Source organism: Lonchura striata, chromosome 5 (genome assembly GCF_050655825.1).
Source record: "Lonchura striata isolate lonStrDom1 chromosome 5, ASM5065582v1, whole genome shotgun sequence".
In the NCBI taxonomy this organism is placed as follows: Eukaryota; Metazoa; Chordata; class Aves; order Passeriformes; family Estrildidae; genus Lonchura; species Lonchura striata.
Genome location: NC_140707.1, coordinates 12,531,502 through 12,554,465, shown reverse-complemented (window position 1 = coordinate 12,554,465; position 22,964 = coordinate 12,531,502). Strand labels below are relative to the sequence as shown.

Sequence of the window (22,964 nt, the reverse complement as noted above, 5' to 3'; positions counted from 1 at the left end):
TAGAGTGTGACTAAGGAGAAACGAAAAGAATCTATGAGTGACAGAGCTGATTCCAATCAATCCTCCGATGGAGTGATCAAAGGCCAACTGTAGTGGACCAAACAGGGCTTTCCCCTTGGAAGTGTATTCCATCCCGTCGAGATCAGCACAAACACAAGGGATGAAACCGACTTCCCACGGCTGCCATCCAAGCTATGACACTGTAACTCAGTACCACCTGCACATTTTTTTGCTTGAATCCTTAAAGTAATGATTCTCTCCATCTCCATCCCTTAAAATCCAATTCTGTCAGGTTTTCAGTGTTCAAAAATGAACTAGTTAAGATAGCACTGAGGAAAGAAAGAACACAATAAGCATATTTTATTGTGTAAGTAAGTAGATTTGAGATGGAATTACTAAAAGGTAAGCATACATGGACCCCCCCCCCACACACACACAGTTGTCTTTTTGCAGTTGCACTTAAGGATTGTACTTCAAATATGGTTACACAGATATCTTCCCCCCCCCCTCCACATTGACTGCCTCTTAATATTAGAACCGAATCTGCCACAAAATTACATGAAATAAAACAGTGAGAAATATACTTGAGAATGACTGTTGTTTACAAAACAGGTAATTTATAGTATACAATTACTGATAAGGTAGAACAAGAGTTCAAAAACTGGACTGCTTTACAAAGCACTTCTTCAAACATCAATTTTGGATTATTGCTGGAAGGTACTAAATGGTCTGTTATAGACTACAGACATTCATAGAATAGTGAAAAACGCATGCTTTAGAAACCTGGGACATTTCATGCCTTTGTGCTAGCAGAACATGAAAACAGAAGTGATTGGCATTTTTCAATGTAGGTTAGTAGCATTTAGAGTTTTTATTCTGGTGTACTAACTGATTCTTCGTATTTTTTTCTCTTTTTTTTCAGGTGATTTTTCATCTTCAGGTTTAGTCCATGGAGGGCTGTGAAACTTCTGTAAAGGTAAAAACATGGTGTATAGAATACATATATACATAAACAGAAATAAAAAAGTCTGTTAAAATTCCATGGCAATGGAATTGTCCCTAGAAAAGGGTCCTGATCTCTAAGAAAGCATCATTAACAACCTTCACAGTGCAAAACCATACAAGTCTGATGCTACATACAGCTTCATATCACTGCATATTTTATGTATATATGTATGAAAACAACCACATAGGTATTTAATATTTAATTATTTTGGATAACTCTCCTTACTCCTGCTTCCAGGGCTATACACATCACACTGTCAAATTAAGTAATTTGACTACTAATTCATTTGACTACCAGCTTTCCAAATATTTCATAGTTTGCAAGTTGTTACCAGCCAGAAATCATTTTGAACAGATCAATTGCAATCAGACACAGTCAAAGTCTGAATTAAGTAGTCTTCTCTTTTGAGACAGAACTTGGTGAAGAATGTGTAAGTATACTTTAAGTAACTGAATCGCATGAGACTTTTTAGTAAAACCCCAAAAATTACTCTGGAAGAGAATACCTGAAAGCTTGTCTCTGTTTCTGCTGCTTCCAAACGAGATGCTGAATCATTACGATACCCCAGACATGTCTTGGCAACCTGTCAATAGAAATGTCAGAGATAACTACTTCATATTTTTTCCAAAAATATTCAGTTTTCAAAAAAAAAAACCAAAAAAAAACCCCAAAAAAAACCAAAATACCAAAAAAACCCCAACAACAACAGCAAAAAACCAACCCAATTTGGGTCTTCTTTTAAGCCTACTTAATGAAATGAAAATAAGTTTTCATAGCTAAACTTATCCCAGACTCCCATCATCCCTGTAACAGTCTTCAACAATACAGTCTTGTGACAGCGAGTTTAACAACTTCATACTTACCCAGCTTTTTTTCTTCGTGTTTAAATCTCATCACCAATAGTGAAGTTTACTTCTACAGGTGGTCCTAGGGAACAGAAAATTAATTACAAGTGCCTTTTATGGGTGAGGAAATAGTAACAAACAGTAGAAAATCAGCATTACAGTTAGAACTTCTCTATTACTATTCTCTTGGCTATACTCTGGATCTCTTAGGTATAATAATCCCTGAATAGGAATATAAAGTCACTGAATGGAGAAGTCAGGTGACTCTCAAGGCAGAAAATCTTGCTGCATTACTTCCTGTCATTTTATTCAATAAATAATGTCATATTCTTTGCCAATATGCTTTTTAATATCTGGGAAAGCAGAGTTGCACAGCATAAATAAAATTAATTACAAAGTGGATTTTTGAACTAAGGAGATCTTCAGGTATGAAACCAGAGATTTGCTCAACACTGGAAATTCTACTGTATTTAAATCCAAGTCCCTTCAGGAGTAGGATTAAGGATGCAATAAGAAAAGGAGCTGAAAGATTAAATACAGTCAAATATTCATAATACTTGGTCATTGCTCTAAAATGAGTTCACATTGGAATTTCTCTACTTGTTTTGCTATTAAAAGTGACACATTTAAATGGAGTGAAAACTACAAGGTTTTTTTAAAGTTTTGAGTCAGCAAGACTCCAGTGTAACAGTGGGAGGGGTTTAGTCATGTTTAAGCTACAGAAGGCAGCCTCTGAGATGATGCAGATGGATTTGATGTGGGGAACTCTTTCTCATATTTTCTCACTCTAGACAGTAGAAATAAAAATTGGATTCATGTAGGGAATAATCAAGGCAGTATTGATTAAAATAAAGTCTATTGATAAAGCACCTACTCCTTTTATGACAAAAAATCAAACATCAAACAAACACGTGGTTTATGTCTTAGATAAAGACTAAAAAGTCAGATGACAGGGTAGCAATTTTTCGTAGTCTTGAAATACTTCAAAACCTTATACGTGTGGTCCTGTCAAAACTTCCATTTAAATTATTTACTCTTAATCTAGATTTAAAAAAAATTATTCCAAGCTGAATTATCCTCAGAAAAAATGAAGATTTAGGTGACTTCTAGGTGTGTGGCTTGAGGACAAAAGATACTCTAGGTCCAACAATCAATAGTATTGCAAAATGTGTAATAAAGAGGATAGAAATAATGCTAATTAAATATGATAATTTACATAGCCAGAATTTTCTCTGACTGTACCTACTAGAACATGAAATCAGGTGACCTATTTCACCAACATCATTTATAGGAGATAGGAAGCAAAAACTATTAATTGCATTAGTAAAGCTAAAGGTCAACTTCTTAAGACATATGCAAAGGAAAAAGAAAAAAACAACCCCGGTCTGCTTTAGAGAAAATAAAAGTGAACAATAACACAATGCTGTATGAGTGAGTAGTCTTGCAGTGTCTTCATAGGCCAGACAACAAAGGCTATCTTGATAGGAAAAGAGCAATAAAGATTAAGTCTGTACTATTTCACATTTGTTCACTCAGAGATCTTCTCCTTTTAGTAGCACACCATATGGATCACTGTTGGAGAAAGACAGGGACTTTTTCCTAAGGATGTCTTTATGATGTTAAAGCATAACATATTCATTATTGACTCCTTATCACTGTGAAACATTGTATATCATTACCAAATAAATTACAGCTTGAAAACAACAACAGTTCAATAGCCAGGACTGTAACCAGCTCCTGTGGACGAGGTGCAAACACACACACACAGAGGGCTGGGTTTAACAGAACACAAACTGAATCCCACACACATATGACCTCAGGCATATATATATAAATACATACATATACATACACCCCCACCTGTGTGTATTTATGTGTTTTTATATGTCTATATCTACATGCATATATAAACACATAAATATGCAAACACGCATAACACATAGATCTTTGTGTCCCTCAGCTAAAGATCAGTGGCAGAATATAAACTCAATGAACTAGAATACTTTCCACCCCCTTAGGTGACAAAGAAAGCAAAATATTAAACTTCTGTTATTGTTGTTAGTTCCCTCTATGCCAAATAGTGGATTGTTTTGTATGTTTGTCCGTCAGATTTCCTCCCATGAGAGGTACAATCATTACCAATGGACAGAATGAGAGCTCGACATGGCAGAAACTATCAAAAAGCAAAAACTATTTGCTGTGTTGCTTTCCTCAGCTTAGCATGCAGCCCGATTAACAAATTGTCTGTGTGTGAAATTATGGCTATAAAATCTGCATATTGATTGGTCACGTACACAAAATTTGGGAAGTTATGGTATTCAATTGTCCTAGTAAACAGCACTGCAAAGCTGGAGAGCTTCACAGCTGGATGTATAAATGACAAAGGTGGATAAACAAAGGGTGCATCTTTATTACTGTGAGAACCCCGGCCTTGCTCTGGGGTCTCATGTGGTGGTGAAATTCCTCCTCCAACCCGTGCTTCCAAAGAAAAACTCCGCAGGCTTTAGCTGTTCGGTCTCAAGGCAGTTTATTGCTAGTTATCTAACAGATTATGTTCTTGGACTGCGGCTGTTTGATCAGCGGCCTGGGTAGAGGCACACACACCCCCTGACATCCTCTCGATCTGCTGTCTTCTTCATCTCCCTCTCCGCCCAGGGCTGCTGCTATCTTTTATAAGATATATTACGTATAACATGTTTACAATTATTTCCCAATACCTACTACCTACGTTGCCAAGTGTTTTTCTACTCTAAACCAATCTGTGAGTGCCAACATCACCAAGAACATGGAGGTAAGGAAAAAGAAGGAGGAAGAACAGGATCAGCCCACTTTCCTCCATCTTAGAACTTCTGACCCCCATGTACATGTGTTAAAACCCCCCTGTACAATACTAAAGAAATTTCCCCTCTACTTTGTAACTACTTTTACTATACTATCTAACCTTTTGTGATTGCTTGTTCCACCTCCAAAGTTGGCAATTCATTCCATGGCTCAAACTCAAAATCACAGCTGTTTTTCAGCTGTCTGCCAGGGTCTAGAATGCCTCTGACCAAGGCCTGGAACCTCTAAAAATGTCTAAGAGACATTTTGAGTTCCCACATATTAGAAAAATTTTAACATGCCTGTCAGAACTCAGCATGTCCAGTGGCTATTGAATCATGCAACTTTACCTGCGAACAGCTGAACCATGTAAATATAAGTATTTTCTACTGCATCAACTCAGCAAATCAGAACTGGCTTTATGGTCAAAAAAACCATAACAATTTAAGGTCAAATAATCAATTCACAAGTGAACAGGAAATCAAGTTTAAATAAGTGGTATTATAACAGTTTTTGCAGTTAGAAAATCATTCTGCTGCTCCTAAAGAGCATCATCCAGATTTAGTTGACCAGACATTGGAGTTTCAGTGTTCCTGTGCATCACTGCTCCTCTTGGCTTCATAGGGCACAAAAAGCAGATAGGGAGGTTGTTTGTAAAACACGATGGGAGAGAAAGTACTGGGTTAATTCTGAAGAAAAGAAACCAGATACAGGAGAAAAGAATGGTGTGGTTAGATCAACTGACAAACTAGTTATCTTAGTTGTCAGGTTAGGTTCACAGTTTACTCAAAGACACGTTTTATCAGATTTGCTCATGAATTTGTTACAGATCTCTACTGGGAGCTGCTTTAATCACTGTTTAGAAGAAAGATACAGAACAAGAAGTATGTGAAATGTGCATATACCTTCTCAGAAGACACCTCTGCAGTTTTTCATACGCTTTTCCTGTTTTAGATCAGTGTGCTAAGGGGATGGTTAAACTCAGATGATGCAACTTCTTATGACCTTCCTCTTCCTAGTCCTCATTTACAGAATCAAATTTACTTTAAGGATTTTATTGGCTTGAAATTTCGTTATAAAAATGGTTATTTTTTTCTCTTATTACACCCTTTGGAAAACAATTGGAGAGTGCAATTTGATCAAAGCTCTGAAACAGATTTAAGAAAATAAAGCAAAATGCTGTAGTTGCTTAGAAACGTATACAATTTTGGCTCCAATACAGAATATCCTTTGTCGTTGAATGATTAATGAACATAGAGTGTTTTTTTATTACAGGAAATTAAGGCAGTAAATAAAAAGCACTACCACTTCTATTTATCAGAGAAGATTCTGTAAGGACAAAGCAAAAAATCTAATAAGGGAACAAAGAATAATTTTATAAGTTCTTTGATGTTGTAGCAATACCAAGCAGGTAGTTAAAAATGAGATGTTATATGCATAAGAATTATCTGACACGAAAAGGCAATTAAGTAAATTATGGTGTAAAAGCCAAAATCCCAAAAGCTTTTGGGAAGACAGAAAAGGGAAGGAATACAGGGGGAAAAGCTCTGCAGAACTCTGGTTCTGCACAGAGACTTTCAGGAGTCAGACATAAGAAAGCATCTCCGGATAAGGCTAAGAAAAAGTAGTACTGACAAGATGCCTCTAATAAAGTACAAATAATAAAAAGAATGGAAACTTTTACAATACCGAAGGTAATTTGGAGGGGGGCTTTTGATGAATTTCAGATGCTGTATCACAGGATATTCTACCTACTTCTGGCTATTGCTGGTCCTATGCCAAATTTCATTACAGATAAATATCAGCAGTGTCTAATTTCCAGATTTGCTACTCTGTATCCCATTTGCCAATAACTTTTCATTTTTTGTATTTCAGTATTTGTTCTAATGTAAATGACACTAATTACTCTGAACAGGCATAAGCCCCATAAATACAAAATTGCAGAAAGATCACAAATTTAAGATAGAGATGCTTAGCCATACAGACTTAAAAATACCAGTTGGAACCAGCAACTAACCATTTTGCTTTATTTTTTGCCTCAGTATCTATAAGGTTGCATGTTCTTCTCTAGTTAGTCTTCACTACCTTAATTCTTTCTAAATAGAAATCACATTTTATTTATCAGAGACACAATAAAAGGACCTTTGTGAAGTTCTGAGAAAGGATTACTGAAATAATAGGTTTCTAAGCAATGCAGTTTCTAGTACATCTTCACAAATATTACTTTGAAATGCTGCATTACAACCTTAACCATCCAGCCTTAATCTTCCTTCATTTGAATGCAAGAAGCTGTAAAAACTTCAGAAAAAATGACACAGTCAAGTAATGAAAAAAAACAATTAAAACTCTTCCTAAGTGTTGCATTTTCTCCAAGTGATAGTGTTCACAGGTACAAATGGCAGCTTTGACTTACCAAAGAATTAGGATCCTTTGGGTATAAATTCCTTCCAGTACTTTCAGAACTTAAAGTGGTATTTCTAATGCCACTATATGTAGGCTAATTGTGGAAAGAAGATTTTTATTTCAGTTCTCAAAGCTAATAATTTGAATTCCTTGTGCCTTTCGTCTCTCTATGTTAATGTGAGATGATGATGATGAAGAAGAAAAGACTGCTAACCAATGTCATCACCTGCACTATTTTTATGGCCATTTTAGCCTGTGTTAAGATGGACAGGGTGTCTGTCTGCTGATGGACTAAACAGTTAAAAACACAAGCTGTTAGAAGGACAAAAAACAACCACCTAAATAAGTAAACCACCATCTCAATAACTAAAACCTTGATTTTATGGAAAGGTGAATCTTTTAGGTGTCTTTGATTGCAATACTTGATGCAGAAATTAAATACTGGTTTGACTTTTGAAATATATTACCAGTTATTTTCTTTCCCTTTCTCTTTTAATGTATTCACTTCTGTATAAGAGAGCTGTTTAAAATGTCTGATACAAGTATTTAGCCTAAGAGGAAGAAGAAGAGGGGAGAGGAGGAGAGCGTAAGAGGAAGAAAAAGAGGAGAGAGTGAGGAGGAGAGAGTAAGAGGAAGAAAAAGAGGAGGGAGGGAGAAGAAGAAGAAAGAGAAGAGAGTGAGAAGAAAGAGAAGAGAGCGAGAAGAAAGAGAAGAGAGCGAGAAGAAAGAGAAGAGAGCGAGAAGAAAAACTGAGAAGAAAAGGAAGAGGAGAGAGTGAGAAGAAGAAAGAAAACAAAGCAAGAAAAATAAGAGTCAGAGATAAAAAGAAAAACCAAAAAAGTCAGATTAGAAAGAGAAAGGCAGAGAAAGAGGAAAGAAAGGTGGGGTAAAGAGAAAAAGAGTGAAAGACAAACAAAAGGAAGCACTTGAAATGAAAGAGAAAAGGAAATAGAGAGACAAGAAAAAGAAGAAATAGAGCTGAAAACCTACAGGAAAACAAATGGAGAGACTGAACACAAGGTAGGGTTCAAGAGAGAAAGAAATAGAGAGTTAGACAAAAAAGTTAAAGTTGGACAGAAAAGGAAAAAGGGTCAGAGACAAAGACAATGATAGCAAGTGTTAGAAAGACAAAGGCTGACAAAGAGGAAAAAAAAGAAGAAAACATAGTGAAACCTAGATTGAAAGAGACAAAGAGACATGGGGAAATACATGTAGAGGAATGGAAGAAAATAGACAGGGTGAGAAGGAAATAGGGTTAGAGAAACATAGAGATGTGTTAGAAATGGAAACAAAGGAAAACACAGCCAGAGACAAAGAGTTACACATGGAAGGATAAAGTGAGGAATAGACTAAAGAGGAAAGTAAGAGGCAAAGGGAGAAAAAGGGTGAGAATGATACGACTCAACCACACCAAAGAAAGACAGGAGATGAATGGTGGGCAGGACAGAGGGTAAGAGGCATCATTATTAGGGCTGATTAATCTTTATTCCCTTAATTTAAACTTCAGCAATACACAGGGAAACAACGTATACAAATGCAAGTACAGAGACAAATACAACAAAGAATACATCATACCTAGGCACACAAGTACAAGTCCAATTTACATACAGCAAAATACATCAATAGACAGGAACAACTGCAAAGACAGAACAATATAATGTAATACAAGCCAAATACATATTGACACAATATAACCGTGTCTCCATTTCAGAAAAGTCCACAACGCTTTTATTGTTATGACACACCCGGAACAAAAACGGCGCAAAACGCTCCGCCGACGTGCACGCCCCCTTCGCGCTACGCACAAACTCACATTCATGGCAACTCGCTCCGGAGACTCCCAAAAAATCCTCCTGCCTGATGAAAACCCCCCCTGAAAGGCAAAGGCCATACACACAAGGTTGGAACTGCTCCACACACACATACACACACACAGCTGCAGACACAAGCACACACAAACTCTCACAGACAGACACAGACAGTCACACTCTCACACATTCTTCTGCTGACACGCTGGCTGCCACCCTTACGTGAAACGCTGCACTGAAGAATATGCTTAAATGCTTCTTCTGACCGCAGGACCTCCATGTCAAATGGTAGATTCCAGGAAATTCTGTAGGGACCCGGGGACCTACGAGACAAGGGGAGGCGGTCAGTGACTGACTATCTGAGAGCTAGGAGCTATACCAACTCTGGGCCCATCAGGGTTGTACCCCAAACCCCGTAGAGAACAGATGAACGGCAAAGCTTTATAACTGCTCTACCTGAGCGTGACTATGTGCCCGGGCAAGGCAGCTCCGATCATAATTACCACAACAGAGGTGCATATAACATAAGGCAACGTAGGTACATACAGTATAAGCACAAACAACATGAGGCAACGTAGGTACATACAGTATAAGCACAAACAACATAAGGCAACATAGGTAGGCGCAACATACACACCTACAATAGAAGCTGACACAGGTAGGTGCAACATAAGTGCATACAACGTAAGCCGACAGAGATACAAGATACAAGAAAACCCTCCCCCTGGACTAGTGCTCTCTGCCACAGATTTGAACTGTCAGCATCTGAAATTAAGTTAGGACTAGTGTCAAACGGCTGCAAGACAACTTAGCATCACCAAACATGTTATGTCAATCTCCCCATACAATCTAGAGCCCAACTACACCCTGCAAATGACAAATTTCAAGTCCCCAGGACTTGTGCTATTACAGGCTATGCAGCAGGGCAGAGCAGTTGTGGGACAAATACGTGCAGACACCCGTGACACAGGACAGGGAGAGAGAGCTTTTGAGGAGAAGAAAGGACCGAGAGACCCAAAGAACACAGAGTGCACCAGAGACAAGTGACAGGACACACACCAGAACTGCTCTGCCCTGAGCACCTCAGCACTGTGATCAAAACAGTCACTTTCCCTTTAGCTGGCCTAAGGGGACACTTCTTGCACATCCCTGCCCCCAAAGCTGATCCTAAAGGCCCTCCCAGCACCCTGCTTTCACCACCTCTGTGGGCCTTAGCCCTCCACTTATCTCTCAGGATCTGGGGATGAGAATCCACGTCGCCTGGCAATGGAGGCTGCCTCGCCTGCAGGGAATGTCCTATGGTCACCGGGCTGTGGTCCCGTGCTCAGCTACAATCGAGAACACCAAACATCACTGCATGATCTTAGCTGCACAATGGACAAAACCCAGCAATCCTGCTACTCACCATTCTCCTGAGAACGCTCGGGCCGCACATTTTGGCCAGGCTCAGAGGCTGCCACCATCATCGCAGGGTCTGCCTGGGTTAAGAAGAGACAAAGAGACTAGTCATTGCTGAAAACTAAGTGGACCTTGGCTCCCCCTCCCTACCTCGGCGTCTCACCACAACTCCTCAGCCATTGCCAAAGGCAACTCTGATGCAATCTTAAAATACAAAATTTCAAGGCTTCATCTCAGAGTCCTGCAATACTTCCCGAGAGCTCACAAGCACAGGAAATCCAGGCCATCAGCTGTTGGTGACAGGGGCTTGGCATATGCTGAGTGGATCCCCTAAAGCACACAAACAACAATGGATGCTTACAATTGCACCAAAACCTGAAACCTGAACAAGAACAACTGCTTCTGTCCACTGCTCACCTGGCACACAGGGCCTTGACTGCTGCTAACTGCCGGGACCTCCTAAAAATAAAGGCAAAGAACACTGCTGTAACATGGTCACCATTCAGGCTGCCCCTGCAAATGCAAACAATGACTGACCTGATCATGGGAAAATCCTCACGCAACAATGGGGCCCTCTGCCACTGACCTGAACTGTCTGCATCTGAAAGGAAGTTAGGACTAGTGTCAAACGGCTGCAGGACAACTTAACAGCACCAAACATATTAAGGCAATCTCCTAATACAATCTAGAGCCCAACTACACCCTGCAAATGACAAATTTCAAGTCCCCAGGACTTGTGCTATTACAGGCTATGCAGCAGGGCAGAGCAGTTGTGGGACAAATACGTGCAGATACCCGTGACACAGGACAGGGAGAGAGAGCTTTTGAGTAGAAGAAAGGACCGAGAGACCCAAAGAACACAGAGTGCACCAGAGACAAGTGACAGGACACACACCAGAACTGCTCTGCCCTGAGCACCTCAGCACTTTGATCAAAACAGACACTTTCCCTTTACGTGGCCTTAGGAGACACTTCTTGGACATCCCCATCTCCAAAACTGACTCAAAAACCCCTCCTGGGGAGTCCCAACCCGGCACCTCTTCCATCCCCTCTGTGGGTTGTAGCTCTCCACTTATCTTGCACATATCTGGGGATGCAAATCCCCATCAGGTGCAGAACGAGGCCTCCTGCCTGTCTGGGAAGTTCCAGTTGTCATCAGGCTGTTATCTCTTGCTCTGCCAAGAGAAAGAAAACCAAACGTCAGCGCACTACCTTAACAGCACATGGGCCAGAACCTGACAATTCTGCTACTCACCGTCTCCCAAGAAGTCTTGGGCCACACACCTCAGGCGCGCTTGGATTCTGACACCGTCATCTCAAGGCACACCTAGGTTAAGGGCAGACAAGGTGACATGGCATTGCTGCAACTTGAGGGTACCCTCGCTCCTCTTCCCTGCCTCACCACAACTCCTTGCCCATTCCTGTGGGTTACCAGGAAGGGTCCTTGAAATGCAAAATTGGAAAGCTCTGTCACAGGGTCCTGTAATGCTTCTGGCAAGACCACACGTGCATGAAACCCGGTCCATCAGCCAGTTGGAGACAGAGGTATAAGTACTCTGAGTGGATTCCCTAAAGCACACAAACAACAGTGGATGCTTACAGTTCCACCAAAAACTAAAAGCTGAGCAAAAAACTCCTTTGGTCCATTGCTCACCTGGCACACAGGGTCTTGACTGCTGCTATCTGCCGGGACCACCTAAAAATAAAGGCAAAGAACACTGCTGTAACATGGTCACCATTCAGGCTGCCCCTGCAAATGCAAACAATGACTGAACTGATCATGGGAAAATCCTCACGCAACAATGGGGCCCTCTGCCACTGACCTGAACTGTCTGCATCTGAAAGGAAGTTAGGACTAGTGTCAAACAGCTGCAGGACAACTTAACAGCACCAAACATATTAAGGCAATCTCCTAATACAATCTAGAGCCCAACTACACCCTGCAAATGACAAATTTCAAGTCCCCAGGACTTGTGCTATTACAGGCTATGCAGCAGGGCAGAGCAGTTGTGGGACAAATACGTGCAGACACCCGTGACACAGGACAGGATGTGACAAACCAGGGGACAGGACAGGGAGAGAGAGCTCTTGATGAGAAGAATATCTGCAAGGACCGAGAGACCCAAACAACACAGAGTGCACCAGAGACATGTGACAGGACACTCATCGGAACTGCTCTGTCCTGCATGCCTCAGCACTAAGGTCAAAACAGACACTTTTCGCCTTTAGATGGTCTAAGGAGACACTTCTTGGACGTCCCCAATTCCAAACTGACTGAAAAACCCCTCCTGGGGAGTCCCAACCTGGCACCTCGCTTATCACGCCCCTCTGTGGGTCATAACCCTCCACTTATCTTGCACATATCTGGGGATGCAAATCCCTGTTGGGTGCAGAAGAACGCCATCTCCCTGTCTGGTAAGTTCCAGCTGTCACCTCTTGGTCTGCCAAGGGAAAGAAAACTAAACATCAATGCACAATCTGAACAGCACATCAGCCAAAACCTGGTAAATCTGCTACTCACCATCCTCCTCAGAATGCCCGGGTTCTTGGCCCTCACGCTTTGGGCGTGCTTGGATTCTGACACCGTCATTGCAGGGGACACCTGGGTTAAGTGGAGACAAGGCAACATGGCATTGCTGAAACACGAGTGGAATTTGATTCCTCCCCACTCACCGCAACACCTTGGCCATTCCCTCAGGGCTACCAGGATGGGACCTTGAAATGCAGGATTGGAAGGCTCCATCACAGGGTCCTGTAATGCTTCCAGCGAGATCACAAGGGCATGAAACCTGGTCCATCAGCCAGTTGGTAACAGAAGTATGCGCACTCGGAGTTGATTCCCTAAAGCACAAAATCAAGAATAAATGCTTAGAATTGCACCAAAAATTGAGACCTGAGCAAAACCAACTGTTTCTGTCCACTGCTCACCTTGGACACTTGGCCTTGACTGCTGCTATCTGCCTGGACCTCCTAAAAATAAAGGCAAAGAACACTGCTGTAACACAGTCACCCTTTAGGCTGCCCCTGCAAATGCAAACAATGACTGACCTGATCATGGCAACACCCTCACCCAGGACTGGGGCTCTCTGCCACTGATTGGAGTCATCAGCATCTTGAAAGGAAGTTAGGACTAGTATCAAACGGCTGCAGGACAACTTAGCATCACCAAACATATTAAGGCAATCTCCTAATACAATCTAGAGCCCAACTACACCCTGCAAATGACAAATTTCAAGTCCCCAGGACTTGTGCTATTACAGGCTATGCAGCAGGGCAGAGCAGTTGTGGGACAAATACGTGCAGACACCCGTGACACAGGACAGGGAGAGAGAGCTTTTGAGGAGAAGAAAGGACCGAGAGACCCAAAGAACACAGAGTGCACCAGAGACAAGTGGCAGGACACACACCAAAACTGCTCTGCCATGAGCACCTCAGCACTGTGATCAAAACAGACACTTTCCCTTTAGGTGGCCTTAGGAGACACTTCTTGAACATCCCCATCTCCAAAACTGACTCAAAAACCCCTCCTGGGGAGTCCCAACCCGGCACCTCTTCCATCCCCTCTGTGGGTTGTAGCTCTCCACTTATCTTGCACATATCTGGGGATGCAAATCCCCATCAGGTGCAGAACGAGGCCTCCTGCCTGTCTGGGAAGTTCCAGTTGTCACCAGGCTGTTATCTCTTGCTCTGCCAAGAGAAAGAAAACCAAATGTCAGCGCACTACCTTAACAGCACATGGGCCAGAACCTGACAATTCTGCTACTCACCGTCTCCCAAGAAGTCTTGGGCCACACACCTCAGGCGCGCTTGGATTCTGACACCGTCATCTCAAGGCACACCTAGGTTAAGGGCAGACAAGGTGACATGGCATTGCTGCAACTTGAGGGTACCCTCGCTCCTCTTCCCTGCCTCACCACAACTCCTTGCCCATTCCTGTGGGTTACCAGGAAGGGTCCTTGAAATGCAAAATTGGAAAGCTCTGTCACAGGGTCCTGTAATGCTTCTGGCAAGACCACACGTGCATGAAACCCGGTCCATCAGCCAGTTGGAGACAGAGGTATAAGTACTCTGAGTGGATTCCCTAAAGCACACAAACAACAGTGGATGCTTACAGTTCCACCAAAAACTAAAAGCTGAGCAAAAACAACTGCTTTGGTCCACTGCTCACCTGGCACACAGGGCCTTGACTGCTGCTATCTGCCTGGACCTCCTAAAAATAAAGGCAAAGAACACTGCTGTAACACAGTCACCATTTAGGCTGCCCCTGCAAATGCAAACAATGACTGACCTGATCATGGCAACACCCTCACCCAGGACTGGGGCTCTCTGCCACTGATTGGAGTTGTCAGCATCTGAAAGGAAGTTAGGACTAGTATCAAACGGCTGCAGGACAACTTAGCATCACCAAACACGTTATGTCAATCTCCCCATACAATCTAGAGCCCAACTACACCCTGCAAATGACAAATTTCAAGTCCCCAGGACTTGTGCTATTACAGGCTATGCAGCAGGGCAGAGCAGTTGTGGGACAAATACGTGCAGACACCCGTGACACAGGACAGGGAGAGAGAGCTTTTGAGGAGAAGAAAGAGCTGAGAGACCCAAAGAACACAGAGTGCACCAGAGACAAGTGACAGGACACACACCAGAACTGCTCTGCCCTGAGCACCTCAGCACTGTGATCAAAACAGACACTTTCCCTTTAGCTGGCCTAAGGGGACACTTCTTGCACATCCCCACCCCCAAAGCTCATTCAAAATGCCCTCCCAGCACCCCGCTTTCACCCCCTCTGTGGGCCTTAGCCCTCCACTTATCTCTCAGGATCTGGGGATGAGAATCCATGTCGCCTGGCAATGGAGGCTGCCTCGCCAGCGGGGAATGTCCTATGGTCACCGGGCTGTGGTCCCGTGCTCAGCTACAATCGAGAACACCAAACATCACTGCACGATCTCAGCCGCACAGCAGCCACAACTGAGCAATTCTCTGCTCACCATTATTCTCCTGAGAACGCCGGGCTCCTCGGGCCGCACGCTTCGCCCACGCCCTCCTGGCAGGGTCTGCCTGGCTGAAGAGCAGGCGAGGTGAGGTGGCGTTCCCAAAACTCGAGTGGACCCTGGTCCCCCTCACTAGTAGTTCCCCGACTTACAGCAACTCCTCGGCCGCTCCTGAGGCTCCCTGGTGCCACCTTCAAGTGACCAAGATCAAGGCTTCGTCGCAGAGCCGTGTGCCGCTCCCCGAATTCCCAGGAGAGCGAAGGAGCGGCTCTGCGGCCGCTTGCAGGGGGGACTCGCTGGTACACGAGTGGACTGCCTGATGCACACAAACATGAAGGGATACTGAGACTTGCAGCAGAGACACTACAGCTGCAGGCACACAAATTCATAAATAATTAAAATAACAAAACCCAAAAATTCTACCAAAATATTAATTTTATTTATCCAGTATCCAAATTGCCAAATAGATTAACAGAGACACCCTGTCCTATCCCCTCAATAACGCCTCTAAAATCTATGCCAAACAAATCCCGAAAACTAAGAAAACCCTGCCTGTATTGAAATAAAAACAAAAAAAAGGTCTTGTAAACGTTATAAATTCATTAACCTAACACATCAGAACCATAAAAATATTAAACCTTTATGAACACCAGTACGCACGACCCTCGTTTCAACGTATAAAAGTAAAGCTATCCCTACTACTAACCTAACACAAATATCACAAAATATAGCAGTAAGAAAAGAAAAATAATCCTCACTATAACTAGAATATAAATTTTTTATTTTAAGCCAAGAAAAATTCATACATTCTAAACAGGAACTTCCTCAAAATCAAGTATTTCAATAAACGCAAAAAACTCTAACATATTTCAAATAACTACAAAAAGGCTAAAAAACATAAAACAATCAAGCAACCCACCACAACTATCTAAAACTATCTACAATAAAGCTTCTTTAAAAAAACCCAACAAATACTTCTTACCACCTCAACAATACATCACCAGCAACACCAAACAACTCAAAATACTGTAACTCCCATCCAAAAAATGCTCTATAAACTGAAACACTAAAACTCATCTAAAACACCCACTTACCCTTCAATAACCTCCTCTAACCTACACACAAATCTAAAACCAATAAGAATTAACTATAAACTATCATACCTTAAAGAACTCCACCATTAAACACTACTGTACCAGACTTACTATAAATCAAAAACCCCAAAAAAACACACCACTGTTAACATCACCAAAACATTTTTCTCCATTCCTCTAACAACCAAATACAAACCTCGATTTACCTTCACTTGAAAAACATACAATACACCTACAACCAACTGCCCCAAAAATAAAAACACAGTCCTACCATCCAGCATAAATTCATCCAAATGAAACTTCAAATAATAAAGCTCCAAAACATCTGTAATAATCCAACAACATTAGATGAAAAGTATAACAAAAATATTTTTTAAATCATCCAAATTCTTCTAAAACACTATTATACCACAAAAAAGAAAAAAAAAAAAAAGAAAGCAAAATCAAAAAGCATCAAAGTCCCACCAATTTAATAAAAAACAGCCAGAATGGCTCCACGAGCCAACAAAAAAAAACCCCAACTTATAAGAAAATGCCAAACCACCTCAGAAACAAACAATAAAACACAGCCCCTCTTACCATGGTATTATTTTAGTACTATGATTAAAATACACATTCTATACAAAAATGTCCTCTACCCTTCCATCAATGCCACATAAAGCAAATAAATTAACTGTTATCATACAGGACATCCATATAAAAAAAAATCTCAATCGCCCTAAAACCTTAAAAATAATTACAAATTAACCCCAAAATGAAAACTTTAACAAAAGAAACCCAAAAACAAACAACAGAAACTAAAAATACACCACCATAGAACTACCTACCAGCAAAAACAACCCCACACTACACTCTTTTCACTAACAGTTGTCAGTGAGACACATCACAAAAATGAAACAAAAATAAAAAACAGCCCTAGAGAAACCCACAAAACAAATCACAAAACCCACTAGAAAAAGAAGTCCAACCAACTTACTAAACTTCAAACCTTACAACAGACCCTGAAAGCTGCTAAAAATTAAAACCATACCTCTACACTAACTCAAAGATTAGCCAGCATTCTGCTAAGTTAGCTTTAAAAACCAAACTAATAAAGGAGATTAACAAAAACCTAAACCACTAGACAATAAAAAGAGAAGCACCCAAATAAATAGCTACCTAAAAAAATCCACTGTATAAATACACAAGTTCCTAAAAAAAACACTGATAAAAAGCAACCAACAAATACATCAAACTGAAACAAAAACCCAAATAAATACAGTAACAACAAAAAAATTATTCCTAACTCAATAAACCCATAATGCCTCAAACCATCAAAATACAAATACCACCTAGAAATAAACACATCACCAAAAGAGAAATGTAACCACAAACAATAAGTCCCAAATTACCGGTAACAATAAAACGTCCACAACAATTAAACAAACCAAATGAATAAAACCACTATAGGAAAATCTAAAAAATGCAATTACCAAGATTAAAAAAAAACCTCACTAATTCACTACAGCACACTACCTCAAGCCCACCAAAACTAACACTACATATTCATGCTAATAAAAGCCACCACATCCTAATTAAAAACCAACCCTGTACTTCATGCTACGACCCAAAAAAATCAGTGTAAACCTTAAAAAAACATATCCTTTAAGAAGATAACTACAATTATATTTTCACAACATGAAAATAATCAAAACAAAACATCCAACATATCACACAAAAAAAAAAAAATCCAACAACCAACTCAATCCAAAAAAACCCTTGTCACAGCACCTGAACCATGAACCGTAACAACCAACAAGTACACCGTGACCCTTCTCCTACACCAACTACGAACAAAAGAAAACAACCCAAAAAATTCCTCGGGAGCGCCTCAAAACCAGCGCAGCGAGGGAGGCTGGAAGATGCGAAGCCGCGCTCCCGGCCCCGGGCGCAGCACGGCTCCGGCAGGAAAGCGGCTCCTCCGGCAAGCAGAGGCGGCGCCGCGCCGGGAGACCCCCGCCCGCTGCCCCCGGCCCGGCGGGGCCGGCACCGCGCCCGGGGGGCCCCGGCGGCGCCCGAGCCCCGCGCCCGGAGCGGCGGCACCGGCCGGCAACGGCCCCGCCCGCGCCGCCTCCCCCGCCCGCCGGCCCGGCCAAAGCTCCGCTCGGCTCCGCACGGCTCGCACCGGCACAGCTCCGGCGGGCCCGCGGCAGCCCAGCTCCCCTTCCGCCCCGGCCAGCCCCGGCACTGCCGGCAGGGCTCCGCGCCGGACCCTTCGCTGCCGGGCCGGGGGCAGAAGAAGCGCCCCGAATGCAGCGGCACAGCCCGATCCCCGCCCTGCCAGCGCTGCCACGGCTGCAGCTCCCTTCCTCTGAAGCCCCGACACTGACACCACGCTCCGGCGCTCACCTCACCCCAACGAGGGCACGGAAATGTAGGCTTCCCTTCAATCGCGTCCCCTAGAAGAGAAGAAAAGAAGCGGCTTGCCTCAAACGATGGCAAAAGGGGGCTTCTTACCTCAGTCTAAACCCCTTAAAAGGCGGGACCACAGGACTGCCCCCTCCAATTCAACCTCAGGATGACGAAGTTTCAAAGGGAAAGGAGAAAAGTCCCGGCTGAAAAGGCGCACCGGCTCACCTGCTGCCTCTTGGCACAAAGCTTTGTCACTCGGCTCCTCCTCTGAGCAAGGCTCCACGTATCCAGGTGGGTTTCCAGGTGATCCCCCGGACCCTGTCCAAAGCACCCGCTGTCCTTCCAGGAGACAGCCCCGGGAGCCTCCCATAAACTCCTCCTCCAGTAGCTCCATGCAAAAGCCTTGCAAGGAAAACCCCCTAAATCAGCCACCGGAGGAGCCGCCCCCTCCTCCTCATCCTCACAGCTCACACCTGGGGCTGCTCTGAGCCCTCCTCATCTTCACAGCTCACACCTGGGGCTGCTCTGAGCCCTCCTCATCCTCACAACTCACACCTGGGGCTGCTCTGAGCCCTTCTCATCCTCACAGCTCACACCTGCCGCTCTTGCCACCCTCCAACAGCGTCTCTCCGTCTCCAGCACACAGCCCACTTCTCACAGACACAGATCCAACAGAAATCTGCTATGGGTGTCGGCTTTTCTTAATCCATCTGGGTGCACGGTTAAAACACACACGTGCATTGATGGTCATTGAGAGAAAGCTTTCCCCTGGAGAAAACAGTCCTTTTGGCTGCTCTCCGGGGCAGTTGGACTTGCCCTGTGCCTTCTTCGGGGGTCAGGAAAAGGGGCTGAAGACTCGGGGCTCTGATGCCATTTGGGGCACCCCAAGGTCCCCAGGAGAGGGATGCACACTGCGGTGGGGGAGCGGGTGGGTGGCGAATGAGGGGAGGGGGCCACGCTGGGTGCCGTCCCGCAGAGTAACCCAAAGCTGCCCCAAAATTCCCTGGGAGGGGTGTGCGTATAACACTAAAACCTGGCAAGTGTTTCGTTTTTACAGCTATTGGTAAAGAATAGGATTCTAAAACTAAACGCATTTGGAAATGAGCCATCTCTCTATCCCTTCATTTGTGTGCAGGAACGTAGGAAGCTGGCTGGGGACGGGCAGTAGTTCTGAAAATCATGCCTAGCCTTTTCCTCTATGAACGAACCAAGCGAGTGCCCTGAAACCAGCGGAGCAGCTTCAGGAGCTGAAGGGAACAGAAAGGGCTCCCCGGCAACTTTTCCCTCCGTTCTCTGCCATTCCCCAAAAGGCGTCTCAGTCCCGGAAGAGGCGTTTGTCATGCTGCCTGCCAAAATGAATACCTGTCAAATCCTAGCTCTTGCGTTTTGTTTAAGGTGTTCTTACTTCCTATTTACGTCATCACAGAAAGCAAGGAAAGAAGCAATGTGACTGGTTCCCACTATTGCTCCGTGCAGGCATTTTTAAAGGCTGCTGTACTTCTATCCTCTTTTTCCCCTCCAAGCTTGACTTTTCCCCTCCTTTTTCGAGGTCTGCTGCTTTGGGTGTCCCAGGCAGGGCTGGGTTCCTCGGCAGGGGTCTTAGGAGTTGGTGCAGATTCTGTTTTTTGCCATGGTGTGTCAAAGTGTGCCGGCAAAAGGACTGTTTTCTCCAGGGGAAAGCTTTCTCTCAATGACCATCACTGCATGTATGTGTTTTAATCGTGTAACCAGGTGCATTAAGAAAAGCCAACACCTGTAGCAGTTTTCTGTTGGATCAGTGTCTGTGAGAAGTGGGCTGTGTGCTGGAGACGGAGAGACGCTGTTGGAGGGCGGCAACAGCGGCAGGTGTGAGCTGTGAGGATGATGAGGGCTCAGAGCAGCCCCAGGTGTGAGCTGTTAGCATGATGAGGGCTCAGAGCAGCCACAGGTGTGAGCTATTAGGATGATGAGGGCTCAGAGCAGCCCCAGGTGTGAGTTGTTAAGATGATGAGGGCTCAGAGCAGCCCCAGGTGTGAGCTGTTAGGATGATGAGGAGGGGCGTGTCCTGCCGGGGGGGGGGAGGTTATTTAAGGGCGAGGGTTTGCCTCTGCTGGCTTTTGCACGGAGCTGCTGGAAAAGATGAGTTTATGGGGCGTTCCTGGGGCTGTCTCCTGGAAGGACGGTGGGCGCTTCGCACAGGGTCCGGGGAATCCCCTGGATACACACTTGGGTACGTGGAGCATTGCTCAAAGGAGGAGCCGAGGGACAAACCTTTGTGCTGAGAAGCAGTAGGTGAGCCGGTGCGCCTTTTTAGCGGGGACTTTTCTCCTTTCCCTTTGAAATTTCGTCCTCCTGAGGTTGAATTGGAGGGGGCAGTCCTGTGGTCCCGCCTTTTAAGGGGTTTGGACTGAGGTAAAAAGCCCCCTTTTGCCATCGTTTGAGGCAAGCCGCTTCTTTTCTTCTCTTCTAGGGGACGCGATTGAAGGGAAGCCTACATTTCTGTGCCCTCGTTGGGGTGAGGTGAGCGCCGGAGCGTGGCATCAGTGTCGGGGCTTCAGAGGAAGGGAGCTGCAGCCGTGGCAGCGCTGGCAGGGCGGGGATCGGGCTGTGCCGCTGCATTCGGGGCGCTTCTTCTGCCCCTGGCCCGGCAGCGAAGGGTCCGGCGCGGAGCCCTGCCGGCAGTGCCGGGGCTGGCCGGGGCGGAAGGGGAGCTGGGCGCGGCTGGGCTGCCGCGGGCCCGCCGGAGCTGTGCCGGTGCGAGCCGTGCGGAGCCGAGCGGAGCTTTGGCCGGGCCGGCGGGCGGGGGAGGCGGCGCGGGCAGGGCCGGTGCCGGCCGGTGCCGCCGCTCCGGGCGCGGGGCTCGGGCGCCGCCGGGGCCCCCCGGGCGCGGTGCCGGCCCCGCCAGGCCGGGGGCAGCGGGCGGGGGTCTCCCGGCGCGGCGCCGCCTCTGCTTGCCGGAGGAGCCGCTTTCCTGCCGGAGCCGCGCTGCGCCCGGGGCCGGGAGCGCGGCTTCGCATCTTCCAGCCTCCCTCGCTGCGCTGGTTTTTAGGGTCTTATTGATGTGTTTTAAGGATTATGAAGCTGTTCTGAAAGCTCTTAGGAATATTTAGGGATTTTTTTTTTTTTAAAGGTTCTTTGGGGGATTTTTGGGGTGTTTTAAAGTAGGGTGTTTTTATTGTATTTTAAGGGCGTTCTCGGGCTATTTTTATGCTTTTGTGAAGGTTTTAAGACATTTTGAAGTTGAGGGGTTTTTTAGGGCATTTTTATGGGTTTTTATGGTCTTTTCATGGCATAGAGGCTGAGGGGCAGCTTGAGGGGCACTGTGGGGGCTTGAGTGTGACAGAGGCTGGGCCTGAGGGGGGAACAGGGGAGGGGACAGTGGGTGACACAGAGAGATGCTGAGGGGGGCAGGGGCAGCTGGAGGGTGACACAGAGAAGCTGGGGGCTGAGGGGCAGAGGAGAGGGATTAAGGGTGGCACACAGGAGCTGAGGGGCAGCTGAGAGGGGGCTTGAGGGGCAAGGGGGGACTCGAGGTTGACCGCCAGAGCCTGAGGGCTGAGGGGCAGAGGGAGGGGTCAGGGGTAAAGGGTGAGGCCTTGAGGGCTGGACAGTCCAGTGGAGATCAGGGCTACAGGGTACAGCTTAGGAGGCAAGTTAGGGTACAGGTGCGGCACCCGTCATGCCACCCATACCTCACCCTAAGCAGCCTTTTCCCTTTTCACCCCCAACAACAGCAGCACAGCACAGCAAGCCTGACAGCGAGACCACACCGGAAGCCTCCCAGTGGGACAGGGCAGCGACCCTGGCAGCAGGACAACGCCAGAACCCTCAGAGGACAACAGGACCCGCTGCTAAAAGGTAGGGATGACATCTGTGGGCTAGAGAGCAACAGGAAGGGGTTTGGAGGCTGAGCAGGCTTCCTTGAGTGTTTTTTTTTGCAGGGCTATTAGGAATATTTAGGGGAATTTTGAAGGCTTTCTCTGATGTCTTTTAGAGAATTGTTATACCGCTCTAATGGCTATTTTAGGATTCCTTGGTGCATTTTTAGGGTAAGGGTGAGGGTCTGACAGGATGCCCACTGAAAATGCAGAGTACTACTGGAATGTACTGGAATGCTTTGGGAAGGTGCCAGTGGAGGGCCAGTGGGTAAGGTGCCATGATGCTGGTCTGAAGGTTGTGATTTCTGAGCAAGGCAAGGTGGTTGTGGTTAGGGTTTTATGGTGGCA

General features: G+C 44.9%; 1 long non-coding RNA gene across 1 annotated transcript; it reads right to left on the bottom strand.

Moving 5' to 3' along the window:
• Positions 1-13,441: 13,441 nt before the first annotated feature.
• On the bottom strand, positions 13,442-15,084 carry LOC146767238 (uncharacterized). The gene is made up of 3 exons (XR_014955342.1): positions 14,569-15,084; positions 14,048-14,490; positions 13,442-13,967 (listed from the first exon to the last, which is right to left on the bottom strand). It is a non-coding gene; the product is annotated as an uncharacterized LOC146767238 (long non-coding RNA).
• Between the last annotated feature and the right edge of the window lie 7,880 nt (positions 15,085-22,964).